At 47.8% G+C, this 15,008-nt stretch overlaps 10 non-coding genes across 10 annotated transcripts; all 10 read right to left on the bottom strand.

The window, feature by feature from the left end:
• Positions 1-1,220: 1,220 nt before the first annotated feature.
• LOC142723966 (U2 spliceosomal RNA) lies at positions 1,221-1,411 on the bottom strand. The gene has a single exon (XR_012875821.1). It is a non-coding gene; the product is annotated as a U2 spliceosomal RNA (small nuclear RNA).
• A 1,292-nt stretch (positions 1,412-2,703) lies between these two features.
• LOC142723965 (U2 spliceosomal RNA) lies at positions 2,704-2,894 on the bottom strand. Its single transcript, XR_012875820.1, has one exon. It is a non-coding gene; the product is annotated as a U2 spliceosomal RNA (small nuclear RNA).
• Positions 2,895-4,174: 1,280 nt separating this feature from the next.
• Positions 4,175-4,365, bottom strand: LOC142723964 (U2 spliceosomal RNA). Its single transcript, XR_012875819.1, has one exon. It is a non-coding gene; the product is annotated as a U2 spliceosomal RNA (small nuclear RNA).
• Positions 4,366-5,657: 1,292 nt separating this feature from the next.
• LOC142723963 (U2 spliceosomal RNA) lies at positions 5,658-5,848 on the bottom strand. The gene has a single exon (XR_012875817.1). It is a non-coding gene; the product is annotated as a U2 spliceosomal RNA (small nuclear RNA).
• Positions 5,849-7,129: 1,281 nt separating this feature from the next.
• LOC142723962 (U2 spliceosomal RNA) lies at positions 7,130-7,320 on the bottom strand. Its single transcript, XR_012875816.1, has one exon. It is a non-coding gene; the product is annotated as a U2 spliceosomal RNA (small nuclear RNA).
• Positions 7,321-8,608: 1,288 nt separating this feature from the next.
• On the bottom strand, positions 8,609-8,799 carry LOC142723960 (U2 spliceosomal RNA). The gene has a single exon (XR_012875814.1). It is a non-coding gene; the product is annotated as a U2 spliceosomal RNA (small nuclear RNA).
• A 1,296-nt stretch (positions 8,800-10,095) lies between these two features.
• On the bottom strand, positions 10,096-10,286 carry LOC142723958 (U2 spliceosomal RNA). Its single transcript, XR_012875813.1, has one exon. It is a non-coding gene; the product is annotated as a U2 spliceosomal RNA (small nuclear RNA).
• A 1,288-nt stretch (positions 10,287-11,574) lies between these two features.
• On the bottom strand, positions 11,575-11,765 carry LOC142723957 (U2 spliceosomal RNA). The gene has a single exon (XR_012875812.1). It is a non-coding gene; the product is annotated as a U2 spliceosomal RNA (small nuclear RNA).
• A 1,287-nt stretch (positions 11,766-13,052) lies between these two features.
• Positions 13,053-13,243, bottom strand: LOC142723956 (U2 spliceosomal RNA). Its single transcript, XR_012875811.1, has one exon. It is a non-coding gene; the product is annotated as a U2 spliceosomal RNA (small nuclear RNA).
• Positions 13,244-14,531: 1,288 nt separating this feature from the next.
• Positions 14,532-14,722, bottom strand: LOC142723955 (U2 spliceosomal RNA). The gene has a single exon (XR_012875810.1). It is a non-coding gene; the product is annotated as a U2 spliceosomal RNA (small nuclear RNA).
• Positions 14,723-15,008: the final 286 nt, after the last annotated feature.

Below are 15,008 nucleotides of genomic sequence, written 5' to 3'. Positions count from 1 at the left end.
CAGCGATTCAGCCTACTTCTAGGCAATTCCATGGGGCCCTGCAGGCTCACACACTCACAGCTACACGGGAGGTGAATAAAGGCCGGAGAGGAAGCCAGACAGGATTTGCTTCTTTTGCTTGCACCACAATGCAGTGCTGAAAGAGGAGGAATCTACATAAAAACGCCTTCCTGGCAACGCCCAAATGCCCTGCTGCCATGCAGATAAACACTGGCAGCGGCAGCAAGTGCATGCCCACAGCCACCCCTTGTTCCTTCACACCTTGTATCAGCTGTAATCCAGTCCAGTCCAGTGCTGCCTGCTGAGCAGCACTGACCAACACTGCCTGGGCCCAGGCTTTTATCTCTGAGGCCCCATTATGATGTCAGAAAGCTGGCTCTGGAATCCTGAGGGCTCCACTATGACACGTGCAAAGTTCCGTCTGAACTTTATATAAGACGGTGAGGCTCAGTCAGTCACTCAGTGTTGCCTGAGAGGGCAACACTGCAACAGCCGGCCGCCAGGCTGTCTTTTTTTTGCACAGCTAGTTGCCTCCAGGAGGCCACAAGAGGGAGACAAGGGACTGCAAAATGGAAAATAGGCATCCACCAACTTTACAGACAACTTCTCCTTGCTCCTACAACCTCCATCCTTGCACAGTTTGTTATTCTTCTAGGTAACATAGTAACAAATCCAAATTGCTGCTCTCTTTGTAGGCAAGCAAGGCTTTGTTGCAACTGCAATTCTTACTTCTTCTTGAAATGTAGGGACGACAGTACATTCCATCACATCCATCTAGTGTACACAGGTAGGTCCATTGTGGCGGGCAGGCGAGCGGGCGGGCTGCTTTATTGGCTGTTTGCTGTTCCCCTACTCCACTCCACTATTTGACTGTTGTGCTGCATCAATCAATCAATCAATCAATCAATCAATCAATCAATCAGTGGCTGGCTCAGGTGCAGCTCTTTAACTTACCTAAAAGGGAGGGCGGAGAGAAGACAAGGAAGGTGAATGAGGTGTTCCAATGTGAAATGCCGGAAACACAGAAACACAGACGACACACAACAAGAGGTGGCAATCTATTCATTAATTGCATTTAATCAATGAGCTCATTATCACTCATGCATTGTCCAACAGGTGTTGAAATAATGGGATTAAAAGGGGAGATCCCTTCAGAAAGACAGAAACAATAGCAAAGACAAAAAACACTTTTGGAATCTGCTTTTAGTCAACACATAAGGAAAGGGTGCACCGGTCCTGGAAATACTGCAATACCAGGTCAATGCGTGGAGTGGACAGAGCAAGCTCTATTTCCATCTCCCTGTTCTAAAAATCCATTTAATATATGGTCCCCAGATAGGGGACGTATCAGATATTAAACTGATAAGAACAGATACTACACTTGATCTTAGCCAAAAGGCCGAGAAGCGATAACCCGAACGGGCCGCGCGTTGCCCGAGCCTGCCCGATACTGCTGTTCAGCCCTTGCAGCGATTCAGCCTACTTCTAGGCAATTCCATGGGGCCCTGCAGGCTCACACACTCACAGCTACACGGGAGGTGAATAAAGGCCGGAGAGGAAGCCAGACAGGATTTGCTTCTTTTGCTTGCACCACAATGCAGTGCTGAAAGAGGAGGAATCTACATAAAAACGCCTTCCTGGCAACGCCCAAATGCCCTGCTGCCATGCAGATAAACACTGGCAGCGGCAGCAAGTGCATGCCCACAGCCACCCCTTGTTCCTTCACACCTTGTATCAGCTGTAATCCAGTCCAGTCCAGTGCTGCCTGCTGAGCAGCACTGACCAACACTGCCTGGGCCCAGGCTTTTATCTCTGAGGCCCCATTATGATGTCAGAAAGCTGGCTCTGGAATCCTGAGGGCTCCACTATGACACGTGCAAAGTTCCGTCTGAACTTTATATAAGACGGTGAGGCTCAGTCAGTCACTCAGTGTTGCCTGAGAGGGCAACACTGCAACAGCCGGCCGCCAGGCTGTCTTTTTTTTGCACAGCTAGTTGCCTCCAGGAGGCCACAAGAGGGAGACAAGGGACTGCAAAATGGAAAATAGGCATCCACCAACTTTACAGACAACTTCTCCTTGCTCCTACAACCTCCATCCTTGCACAGTTTGTTATTCTTCTAGGTAACATAGTAACAAATCCAAATTGCTGCTCTCTTTGTAGGCAAGCAAGGCTTTGTTGCAACTGCAATTCTTACTTCTTCTTGAAATGTAGGGACGACAGTACATTCCATCACATCCATCTAGTGTACACAGGTAGGTCCATTGTGGCGGGCAGGCGAGCGGGCGGGCTGCTTTATTGGCTGTTTGCTGTTCCCCTACTCCACTCCACTATTTGACTGTTGTGCTGCATCAATCAATCAATCAATCAATCAATCAATCAATCAATCAATCAATCAATCAATCAGTGGCTGGCTCAGGTGCAGCTCTTTAACTTACCTAAAAGGGAGGGCGGAGAGAAGACAAGGAAGGTGAATGAGGTGTTCCAATGTGAAATGCCGGAAACACAGAAACACAGACGACACACAACAAGAGGTGGCAATCTATTCATTAATTGCATTTAATCAATGAGCTCATTATCACTCATGCATTGTCCAACAGGTGTTGAAATAATGGGATTAAAAGGGGAGATCCCTTCAGAAAGACAGAAACAATAGCAAAGACAAAAAACACTTTTGGAATCTGCTTTTAGTCAACACATAAGGAAAGGGTGCACCGGTCCTGGAAATACTGCAATACCAGGTCAATGCGTGGAGTGGACAGAGCAAGCTCTATTTCCATCTCCCTGTTCTAAAAATCCATTTAATATATGGTCCCCAGATAGGGGACGTATCAGATATTAAACTGATAAGAACAGATACTACACTTGATCTTAGCCAAAAGGCCGAGAAGCGATAACCCGAACGGGCCGCGCGTTGCCCGAGCCTGCCCGATACTGCTGTTCAGCCCTTGCAGCGATTCAGCCTACTTCTAGGCAATTCCATGGGGCCCTGCAGGCTCACACACTCACAGCTACACGGGAGGTGAATAAGAGGAAGCCAGACAGGATTTGCTTCTTTTGCTTGCACCACAATGCAGTGCTGAAAGAGGAGGAATCTACATAAAAACGCCTTCCTGGCAACGCCCAAATGCCCTGCTGCCATGCAGATAAACACTGGCAGCGGCAGCAAGTGCATGCCCACAGCCACCCCTTGTTCCTTCACACCTTGTATCAGCTGTAATCCAGTCCAGTCCAGTGCTGCCTGCTGAGCAGCACTGACCAACACTGCCTGGGCCCAGGCTTTTATCTCTGAGGCCCCATTATGATGTCAGAAAGCTGGCTCTGGAATCCTGAGGGCTCCACTATGACACGTGCAAAGTTCCGTCTGAACTTTATATAAGACGGTGAGGCTCAGTCAGTCACTCAGTGTTGCCTGAGAGGGCAACACTGCAACAGCCGGCCGCCAGGCTGTCTTTTTTTTGCACAGCTAGTTGCCTCCAGGAGGCCACAAGAGGGAGACAAGGGACTGCAAAATGGAAAATAGGCATCCACCAACTTTACAGACAACTTCTCCTTGCTCCTACAACCTCCATCCTTGCACAGTTTGTTATTCTTCTAGGTAACATAGTAACAAATCCAAATTGCTGCTCTCTTTGTAGGCAAGCAAGGCTTTGTTGCAACTGCAATTCTTACTTCTTCTTGAAATGTAGGGACGACAGTACATTCCATCACATCCATCTAGTGTACACAGGTAGGTCCATTGTGGCGGGCAGGCGAGCGGGCGGGCTGCTTTATTGGCTGTTTGCTGTTCCCCTACTCCACTCCACTATTTGACTGTTGTGCTGCATCAATCAATCAATCAATCAATCAATCAATCAATCAATCAATCAATCAATCAGTGGCTGGCTCAGGTGCAGCTCTTTAACTTACCTAAAAGGGAGGGCGGAGAGAAGACAAGGAAGGTGAATGAGGTGTTCCAATGTGAAATGCCGGAAACACAGAAACACAGACGACACACAACAAGAGGTGGCAATCTATTCATTAATTGCATTTAATCAATGAGCTCATTATCACTCATGCATTGTCCAACAGGTGTTGAAATAATGGGATTAAAAGGGGAGATCCCTTCAGAAAGACAGAAACAATAGCAAAGACAAAAAACACTTTTGGAATCTGCTTTTAGTCAACACATAAGGAAAGGGTGCACCGGTCCTGGAAATACTGCAATACCAGGTCAATGCGTGGAGTGGACAGAGCAAGCTCTATTTCCATCTCCCTGTTCTAAAAATCCATTTAATATATGGTCCCCAGATAGGGGACGTATCAGATATTAAACTGATAAGAACAGATACTACACTTGATCTTAGCCAAAAGGCCGAGAAGCGATAACCCGAACGGGCCGCGCGTTGCCCGAGCCTGCCCGATACTGCTGTTCAGCCCTTGCAGCGATTCAGCCTACTTCTAGGCAATTCCATGGGGCCCTGCAGGCTCACACACTCACAGCTACACGGGAGGTGAATAAAGGCCGGAGAGGAAGCCAGACAGGATTTGCTTCTTTTGCTTGCACCACAATGCAGTGCTGAAAGAGGAGGAATCTACATAAAAACACCTTCCTGGCAACGCCCAAATGCCCTGCTGCCATGCAGATAAACACTGGCAGCGGCAGCAAGTGCATGCCCACAGCCACCCCTTGTTCCTTCACACCTTGTATCAGCTGTAATCCAGTCCAGTCCAGTGCTGCCTGCTGAGCAGCACTGACCAACACTGCCTGGGCCCAGGCTTTTATCTCTGAGGCCCCATTATGATGTCAGAAAGCTGGCTCTGGAATCCTGAGGGCTCCACTATGACACGTGCAAAGTTCCGTCTGAACTTTATATAAGACGGTGAGGCTCAGTCAGTCACTCAGTGTTGCCTGAGAGGGCAACACTGCAACAGCCGGCCGCCAGGCTGTCTTTTTTTTGCACAGCTAGTTGCCTCCAGGAGGCCACAAGAGGGAGACAAGGGACTGCAAAATGGAAAATAGGCATCCACCAACTTTACAGACAACTTCTCCTTGCTCCTACAACCTCCATCCTTGCACAGTTTGTTATTCTTCTAGGTAACATAGTAACAAATCCAAATTGCTGCTCTCTTTGTAGGCAAGCAAGGCTTTGTTGCAACTGCAATTCTTACTTCTTCTTGAAATGTAGGGACGACAGTACATTCCATCACATCCATCTAGTGTACACAGGTAGGTCCATTGTGGCGGGCAGGCGAGCGGGCGGGCTGCTTTATTGGCTGTTTGCTGTTCCCCTACTCCACTCCACTATTTGACTGTTGTGCTGCATCAATCAATCAATCAATCAATCAATCAATCAATCAATCAATCAATCAATCAATCAGTGGCTGGCTCAGGTGCAGCTCTTTAACTTACCTAAAAGGGAGGGCGGAGAGAAGACAAGGAAGGTGAATGAGGTGTTCCAATGTGAAATGCCGGAAACACAGAAACACAGACGACACACAACAAGAGGTGGCAATCTATTCATTAATTGCATTTAATCAATGAGCTCATTATCACTCATGCATTGTCCAACAGGTGTTGAAATAATGGGATTAAAAGGGGAGATCCCTTCAGAAAGACAGAAACAATAGCAAAGACAAAAAACACTTTTGGAATCTGCTTTTAGTCAACACATAAGGAAAGGGTGCACCGGTCCTGGAAATACTGCAATACCAGGTCAATGCGTGGAGTGGACAGAGCAAGCTCTATTTCCATCTCCCTGTTCTAAAAATCCATTTAATATATGGTCCCCAGATAGGGGACGTATCAGATATTAAACTGATAAGAACAGATACTACACTTGATCTTAGCCAAAAGGCCGAGAAGCGATAACCCGAACGGGCCGCGCGTTGCCCGAGCCTGCCCGATACTGCTGTTCAGCCCTTGCAGCGATTCAGCCTACTTCTAGGCAATTCCATGGGGCCCTGCAGGCTCACACACTCACAGCTACACGGGAGGTGAATAAAGGCCGGAGAGGAAGCCAGACAGGATTTGCTTCTTTTGCTTGCACCACAATGCAGTGCTGAAAGAGGAGGAATCTACATAAAAACGCCTTCCCTGGCAACGCCCAAATGCCCTGCTGCCATGCAGATAAACACTGGCAGCGGCAGCAAGTGCATGCCCACAGCCACCCCTTGTTCCTTCACACCTTGTATCAGCTGTAATCCAGTCCAGTCCAGTGCTGCCTGCTGAGCAGCACTGACCAACACTGCCTGGGCCCAGGCTTTTATCTCTGAGGCCCCATTATGATGTCAGAAAGCTGGCTCTGGAATCCTGAGGGCTCCACTATGACACGTGCAAAGTTCCGTCTGAACTTTATATAAGACGGTGAGGCTCAGTCAGTCACTCAGTGTTGCCTGAGAGGGCAACACTGCAACAGCCGGCCGCCAGGCTGTCTTTTTTTTGCACAGCTAGTTGCCTCCAGGAGGCCACAAGAGGGAGACAAGGGACTGCAAAATGGAAAATAGGCATCCACCAACTTTACAGACAACTTCTCCTTGCTCCTACAACCTCCATCCTTGCACAGTTTGTTATTCTTCTAGGTAACATAGTAACAAATCCAAATTGCTGCTCTCTTTGTAGGCAAGCAAGGCTTTGTTGCAACTGCAATTCTTACTTCTTCTTGAAATGTAGGGACGACAGTACATTCCATCACATCCATCTAGTGTACACAGGTAGGTCCATTGTGGCGGGCAGGCGAGCGGGCGGGCTGCTTTATTGGCTGTTTGCTGTTCCCCTACTCCACTCCACTATTTGACTGTTGTGCTGCATCAATCAATCAATCAATCAATCAATCAATCAATCAATCAATCAGTGGCTGGCTCAGGTGCAGCTCTTTAACTTACCTAAAAGGGAGGGCGGAGAGAAGACAAGGAAGGTGAATGAGGTGTTCCAATGTGAAATGCCGGAAACACAGAAACACAGACGACACACAACAAGAGGTGGCAATCTATTCATTAATTGCATTTAATCAATGAGCTCATTATCACTCATGCATTGTCCAACAGGTGTTGAAATAATGGGATTAAAAGGGGAGATCCCTTCAGAAAGACAGAAACAATAGCAAAGACAAAAAACACTTTTGGAATCTGCTTTTAGTCAACACATAAGGAAAGGGTGCACCGGTCCTGGAAATACTGCAATACCAGGTCAATGCGTGGAGTGGACAGAGCAAGCTCTATTTCCATCTCCCTGTTCTAAAAATCCATTTAATATATGGTCCCCAGATAGGGGACGTATCAGATATTAAACTGATAAGAACAGATACTACACTTGATCTTAGCCAAAAGGCCGAGAAGCGATAACCCGAACGGGCCGCGCGTTGCCCGAGCCTGCCCGATACTGCTGTTCAGCCCTTGCAGCGATTCAGCCTACTTCTAGGCAATTCCATGGGGCCCTGCAGGCTCACACACTCACAGCTACACGGGAGGTGAATAAAGGCCGGAGAGGAAGCCAGACAGGATTTGCTTCTTTTGCTTGCACCACAATGCAGTGCTGAAAGAGGAGGAATCTACATAAAAACGCCTTCCTGGCAACGCCCAAATGCCCTGCTGCCATGCAGATAAACACTGGCAGCGGCAGCAAGTGCATGCCCACAGCCACCCCTTGTTCCTTCACACCTTGTATCAGCTGTAATCCAGTCCAGTCCAGTGCTGCCTGCTGAGCAGCACTGACCAACACTGCCTGGGCCCAGGCTTTTATCTCTGAGGCCCCATTATGATGTCAGAAAGCTGGCTCTGGAATCCTGAGGGCTCCACTATGACACGTGCAAAGTTCCGTCTGAACTTTATATAAGACGGTGAGGCTCAGTCAGTCACTCAGTGTTGCCTGAGAGGGCAACACTGCAACAGCCGGCCGCCAGGCTGTCTTTTTTTTGCACAGCTAGTTGCCTCCAGGAGGCCACAAGAGGGAGACAAGGGACTGCAAAATGGAAAATAGGCATCCACCAACTTTACAGACAACTTCTCCTTGCTCCTACAACCTCCATCCTTGCACAGTTTGTTATTCTTCTAGGTAACATAGTAACAAATCCAAATTGCTGCTCTCTTTGTAGGCAAGCAAGGCTTTGTTGCAACTGCAATTCTTACTTCTTCTTGAAATGTAGGGACGACAGTACATTCCATCACATCCATCTAGTGTACACAGGTAGGTCCATTGTGGCGGGCAGGCGAGCGGGCGGGCTGCTTTATTGGCTGTTTGCTGTTCCCCTACTCCACTCCACTATTTGACTGTTGTGCTGCATCAATCAATCAATCAATCAATCAATCAATCAATCAATCAATCAATCAATCAGTGGCTGGCTCAGGTGCAGCTCTTTAACTTACCTAAAAGGGAGGGCGGAGAGAAGACAAGGAAGGTGAATGAGGTGTTCCAATGTGAAATGCCGGAAACACAGAAACACAGACGACACACAACAAGAGGTGGCAATCTATTCATTAATTGCATTTAATCAATGAGCTCATTATCACTCATGCATTGTCCAACAGGTGTTGAAATAATGGGATTAAAAGGGGAGATCCCTTCAGAAAGACAGAAACAATAGCAAAGACAAAAAACACTTTTGGAATCTGCTTTTAGTCAACACATAAGGAAAGGGTGCACCGGTCCTGGAAATACTGCAATACCAGGTCAATGCGTGGAGTGGACAGAGCAAGCTCTATTTCCATCTCCCTGTTCTAAAAATCCATTTAATATATGGTCCCCAGATAGGGGACGTATCAGATATTAAACTGATAAGAACAGATACTACACTTGATCTTAGCCAAAAGGCCGAGAAGCGATAACCCGAACGGGCCGCGCGTTGCCCGAGCCTGCCCGATACTGCTGTTCAGCCCTTACAGCGATTCAGCCTACTTCTAGGCAATTCCATGGGGCCCTGCAGGCTCACACACTCACAGCTACACGGGAGGTGAATAAAGGCCGGAGAGGAAGCCAGACAGGATTTGCTTATTTTGCTTGCACCACAATGCAGTGCTGAAAGAGGAGGAATCTACATAAAAACGCCTTCCTGGCAACGCCCAAATGCCCTGCTGCCATGCAGATAAACACTGGCAGCGGCAGCAAGTGCATGCCCACAGCCACCCCTTGTTCCTTCACACCTTGTATCAGCTGTAATCCAGTCCAGTCCAGTGCTGCCTGCTGAGCAGCACTGACCAACACTGCCTGGGCCCAGGCTTTTATCTCTGAGGCCCCATTATGATGTCAGAAAGCTGGCTCTGGAATCCTGAGGGCTCCACTATGACACGTGCAAAGTTCCGTCTGAACTTTATATAAGACGGTGAGGCTCAGTCAGTCACTCAGTGTTGCCTGAGAGGGCAACACTGCAACAGCCGGCCGCCAGGCTGTCTTTTTTTTGCACAGCTAGTTGCCTCCAGGAGGCCACAAGAGGGAGACAAGGGACTGCAAAATGGAAAATAGGCATCCACCAACTTTACAGACAACTTCTCCTTGCTCCTACAACCTCCATCCTTGCACAGTTTGTTATTCTTCTAGGTAACATAGTAACAAATCCAAATTGCTGCTCTCTTTGTAGGCAAGCAAGGCTTTGTTGCAACTGCAATTCTTACTTCTTCTTGAAATGTAGGGACGACAGTACATTCCATCACATCCATCTAGTGTACACAGGTAGGTCCATTGTGGCGGGCAGGCGAGCGGGCGGGCTGCTTTATTGGCTGTTTGCTGTTCCCCTACTCCACTCCACTATTTGACTGTTGTGCTGCATCAATCAATCAATCAATCAATCAATCAATCAATCAATCAATCAATCAATCAATCAATCAGTGGCTGGCTCAGGTGCAGCTCTTTAACTTACCTAAAAGGGAGGGCGGAGAGAAGACAAGGAAGGTGAATGAGGTGTTCCAATGTGAAATGCCGGAAACACAGAAACACAGACGACACACAACAAGAGGTGGCAATCTATTCATTAATTGCATTTAATCAATGAGCTCATTATCACTCATGCATTGTCCAACAGGTGTTGAAATAATGGGATTAAAAGGGGAGATCCCTTCAGAAAGACAGAAACAATAGCAAAGACAAAAAACACTTTTGGAATCTGCTTTTAGTCAACAAATAAGGAAAGGGTGCACCGGTCCTGGAAATACTGCAATACCAGGTCAATGCGTGGAGTGGACAGAGCAAGCTCTATTTCCATCTCCCTGTTCTAAAAATCCATTTAATATATGGTCCCCAGATAGGGGACGTATCAGATATTAAACTGATAAGAACAGATACTACACTTGATCTTAGCCAAAAGGCCGAGAAGCGATAACCCGAACGGGCCGCGCGTTGCCCGAGCCTGCCCGATACTGCTGTTCAGCCCTTGCAGCGATTCAGCCTACTTCGAGGCAATTCCATGGGGCCCTGCAGGCTCACACACTCACAGCTACACGGGAGGTGAATAAAGGCCGGAGAGGAAGCCAGACAGGATTTGCTTCTTTTGCTTGCACCACAATGCAGTGCTGAAAGAGGAGGAATCTACATAAAAACGCCTTCCTGGCAACGCCCAAATGCCCTGCTGCCATGCAGATAAACACTGGCAGCGGCAGCAAGTGCATGCCCACAGCCACCCCTTGTTCCTTCACACCTTGTATCAGCTGTAATCCAGTCCAGTCCAGTGCTGCCTGCTGAGCAGCACTGACCAACACTGCCTGGGCCCAGGCTTTTATCTCTGAGGCCCCATTATGATGTCAGAAAGCTGGCTCTGGAATCCTGAGGGCTCCACTATGACACGTGCAAAGTTCCGTCTGAACTTTATATAAGACGGTGAGGCTCAGTCAGTCACTCAGTGTTGCCTGAGAGGGCAACACTGCAACAGCCGGCCGCCAGGCTGTCTTTTTTTTGCACAGCTAGTTGCCTCCAGGAGGCCACAAGAGGGAGACAAGGGACTGCAAAATGGAAAATAGGCATCCACCAACTTTACAGACAACTTCTCCTTGCTCCTACAACCTCCATCCTTGCACAGTTTGTTATTCTTCTAGGTAACATAGTAACAAATCCAAATTGCTGCTCTCTTTGTAGGCAAGCAAGGCTTTGTTGCAACTGCAATTCTTACTTCTTCTTGAAATGTAGGGACGACAGTACATTCCATCACATCCATCTAGTGTACACAGGTAGGTCCATTGTGGCGGGCAGGCGAGCGGGCGGGCTGCTTTATTGGCTGTTTGCTGTTCCCCTACTCCACTCCACTATTTGACTGTTGTGCTGCATCAATCAATCAATCAATCAATCAATCAATCAATCAATCAATCAATCAATCAGTGGCTGGCTCAGGTGCAGCTCTTTAACTTACCTAAAAGGGAGGGCGGAGAGAAGACAAGGAAGGTGAATGAGGTGTTCCAATGTGAAATGCCGGAAACACAGAAACACAGACGACACACAACAAGAGGTGGCAATCTATTCATTAATTGCATTTAATCAATGAGCTCATTATCACTCATGCATTGTCCAACAGGTGTTGAAATAATGGGATTAAAAGGGGAGATCCCTTCAGAAAGACAGAAACAATAGCAAAGACAAAAAACACTTTTGGAATCTGCTTTTAGTCAACACATAAGGAAAGGGTGCACCGGTCCTGGAAATACTGCAATACCAGGTCAATGCGTGGAGTGGACAGAGCAAGCTCTATTTCCATCTCCCTGTTCTAAAAATCCATTTAATATATGGTCCCCAGATAGGGGACGTATCAGATATTAAACTGATAAGAACAGATACTACACTTGATCTTAGCCAAAAGGCCGAGAAGCGATAACCCGAACGGGCCGCGCGTTGCCCGAGCCTGCCCGATACTGCTGTTCAGCCCTTGCAGCGATTCAGCCTACTTCGAGGCAATTCCATGGGGCCCTGCAGGCTCACACACTCACAGCTACACGGGAGGTGAATAAAGGCCGGAGAGGAAGCCAGACAGGATTTGCTTCTTTTGCTTGCACCACAATGCAGTGCTGAAAGAGGAGGAATCTACATAAAAACGCCTTCCTGGCAACGCCCAAATGCCCTGCTGCCATGCAGATAAACACTGGCAGCGGCAGCAAGTGCATGCCCACAGCCACCCCTTGTTCCTTCACACCTTGTATCAGCTGTAATCCAGTCCAGTGCTGCCTGCTGAGCAGCACTGACCAACACTGCCTGGGCCCAGGCTTTTATCTCTGAGGCCCCATTATGATGTCAGAAAGCTGGCTCTGGAATCCTGAGGGCTCCACTATGACACGTGCAAAGTTCCGTCTGAACTTTATATAAGACGGTGAGGCTCAGTCAGTCACTCAGTGTTGCCTGAGAGGGCAACACTGCAACAGCCGGCCGCCAGGCTGTCTTTTTTTTGCACAGCTAGTTGCCTCCAGGAGGCCACAAGAGGGAGACAAGGGACTGCAAAATGGAAAATAGGCATCCACCAACTTTACAGACAACTTCTCCTTGCTCCTACAACCTCCATCCTTGCACAGTTTGTTATTCTTCTAGGTAACATAGTAACAAATCCAAATTGCTGCTCTCTTTGTAGGCAAGCAAGGCTTTGTTGCAACTGCAATTCTTACTTCTTCTTGAAATGTAGGGACGACAGTACATTCCATCACATCCATCTAGTGTACACAGGTAGGTCCATTGTGGCGGGCAGGCGAGCGGGCGGGCTGCTTTATTGGCTGTTTGCTGTTCCCCTACTCCACTCCACTATTTGACTGTTGTGCTGCATCAATCAATCAATCAATCAATCAATCAATCAATCAATCAATCAATCAATCAATCAATGGCTGGCTCAGGTGCAGCTCTTTAACTTACCTAAAAGGGAGGGCGGAGAGAAGACAAGGAAGGTGAATGAGGTGTTCCAATGTGAAATGCCGGAAACACAGAAACACAGACGACACACAACAAGAGGTGGCAATCTATTCATTAATTGCATTTAATCAATGAGCTCATTATCACTCATGCATTGTCCAACAGGTGTTGAAATAATGGGATTAAAAGGGGAGATCCCTTCAGAAAGACAGAAACAATAGCAAAGACAAAAAACACTTTTGGAATCTGCTTTTAGTCAACACATAAGGAAAGGGTGCACCGGTCCTGGAAATACTGCAATACCAGGTCAATGCGTGGAGTGGACAGAGCAAGCTCTATTTCCATCTCCCTGTTCTAAAAATCCATTTAATATATGGTCCCCAGATAGGGGACGTATCAGATATTAAACTGATAAGAACAGATACTACACTTGATCTTAGCCAAAAGGCCGAGAAGCGATAACCCGAACGGGCCGCGCGTTGCCCGAGCCTGCCCGATACTGCTGTTCAGCCCTTGCAGCGATTCAGCCTACTTCTAGGCAATTCCATGGGGCCCTGCAGGCTCACACACTCACAGCTACACGGGAGGTGAATAAAGGCCGGAGAGGAAGCCAGACAGGATTTGCTTCTTTTGCTTGCACCACAATGCAGTGCTGAAAAAGGAGGAATCTACATAAAAACGCCTTCCTGGCAACGCCCAAATGCCCTGCTGCCATGCAGATAAACACTGGCAGCGGCAGCAAGTGCATGCCCACAGCCACCCCTTGTTCCTTCACACCTTGTATCAGCTGTAATCCAGTCCAGTCCAGTGCTGCCTGCTGAGCAGCACTGACCAACACTGCCTGGGCCCAGGCTTTTATCTCTGAGGCCCCATTATGATGTCAGAAAGCTGGCTCTGGAATCCTGAGGGCTCCACTATGACACGTGCAAAGTTCCGTCTGAACTTTATATAAGACGGTGAGGCTCAGTCAGTCACTCAGTGTTGCCTGAGAGGGCAACACTGCAACAGCCGGCCGCCAGGCTGTCTTTTTTTTGCACAGCTAGTTGCCTCCAGGAGGCCACAAGAGGGAGACAAGGGACTGCAAAATGGAAAATAGGCATCCACCAACTTTACAGACAACTTCTCCTTGCTCCTACAACCTCCATCCTTGCACAGTTTGTTATTCTTCTAGGTAACATAGTAACAAATCCAAATTGCTGCTCTCTTTGTAGGCAAGCAAGGCTTTGTTGCAACTGCAATTCTTACTTCTTCTTGAAATGTAGGGACGACAGTACATTCCATCACATCCATCTAGTGTACACAGGTAGGTCCATTGTGGCGGGCAGGCGAGCGGGCGGGCTGCTTTATTGGCTGTTTGCTGTTCCCCTACTCCACTCCACTATTTGACTGTTGTGCTGCATCAATCAATCAATCAATCAATCAATCAATCAATCAATCAATCAATCAATCAGTGGCTGGCTCAGGTGCAGCTCTTTAACTTACCTAAAAGGGAGGGCGGAGAGAAGACAAGGAAGGTGAATGAGGTGTTCCAATGTGAAATGCCGGAAACACAGAAACACAGACGACACACAACAAGAGGTGGCAATCTATTCATTAATTGCATTTAATCAATGAGCTCATTATCACTCATGCATTGTCCAACAGGTGTTGAAATAATGGGATTAAAAGGGAAGATCCCTTCAGAAAGACAGAAACAATAGCAAAGACAAAAAACACTTTTGGAATCTGCTTTTAGTCAACACATAAGGAAAGGGTGCACCGGTCCTGGAAATACTGCAATACCAGGTCAATGCGTGGAGTGGACAGAGCAAGCTCTATTTCCATCTCCCTGTTCTAAAAATCCATTTAATATATGGTCCCCAGATAGGGGACGTATCAGATATTAAACTGATAAGAACAGATACTACACTTGATCTTAGCCAAAAGGCCGAGAAGCGATAACCCGAACGGGCCGCGCGTTGCCCGAGCCTGCCCGATACTGCTGTTCAGCCCTTGCAGCGATTCAGCCTACTTCTAGGCAATTCCATGGGGCCCTGCAGGCTCACACACTCACAGCTACACGGGAGGTGAATAAAGGCCGGAGAGGAAGCCAGACAGGATTTGCTTCTTTTGCTTGCACCACAATGCAGTGCTGAAAGAGGAGGAATCTACATAAAAACGCCTTCCTGGCAACGCCCAAATGCCCTGCTGCCATGCAGATAAACACTGGCAGCGGCAGCAAGTGC

The sequence above is a fragment of the Rhinoderma darwinii genome, unplaced genomic scaffold (genome assembly GCF_050947455.1).
Source record: "Rhinoderma darwinii isolate aRhiDar2 unplaced genomic scaffold, aRhiDar2.hap1 Scaffold_568, whole genome shotgun sequence".
Lineage (NCBI taxonomy): Eukaryota > Metazoa > Chordata > Amphibia > Anura > Rhinodermatidae > Rhinoderma > Rhinoderma darwinii.
Note: the sequence above shows the minus strand (reverse complement) of the source record. Positions and strands in the feature narration are given on the sequence as shown.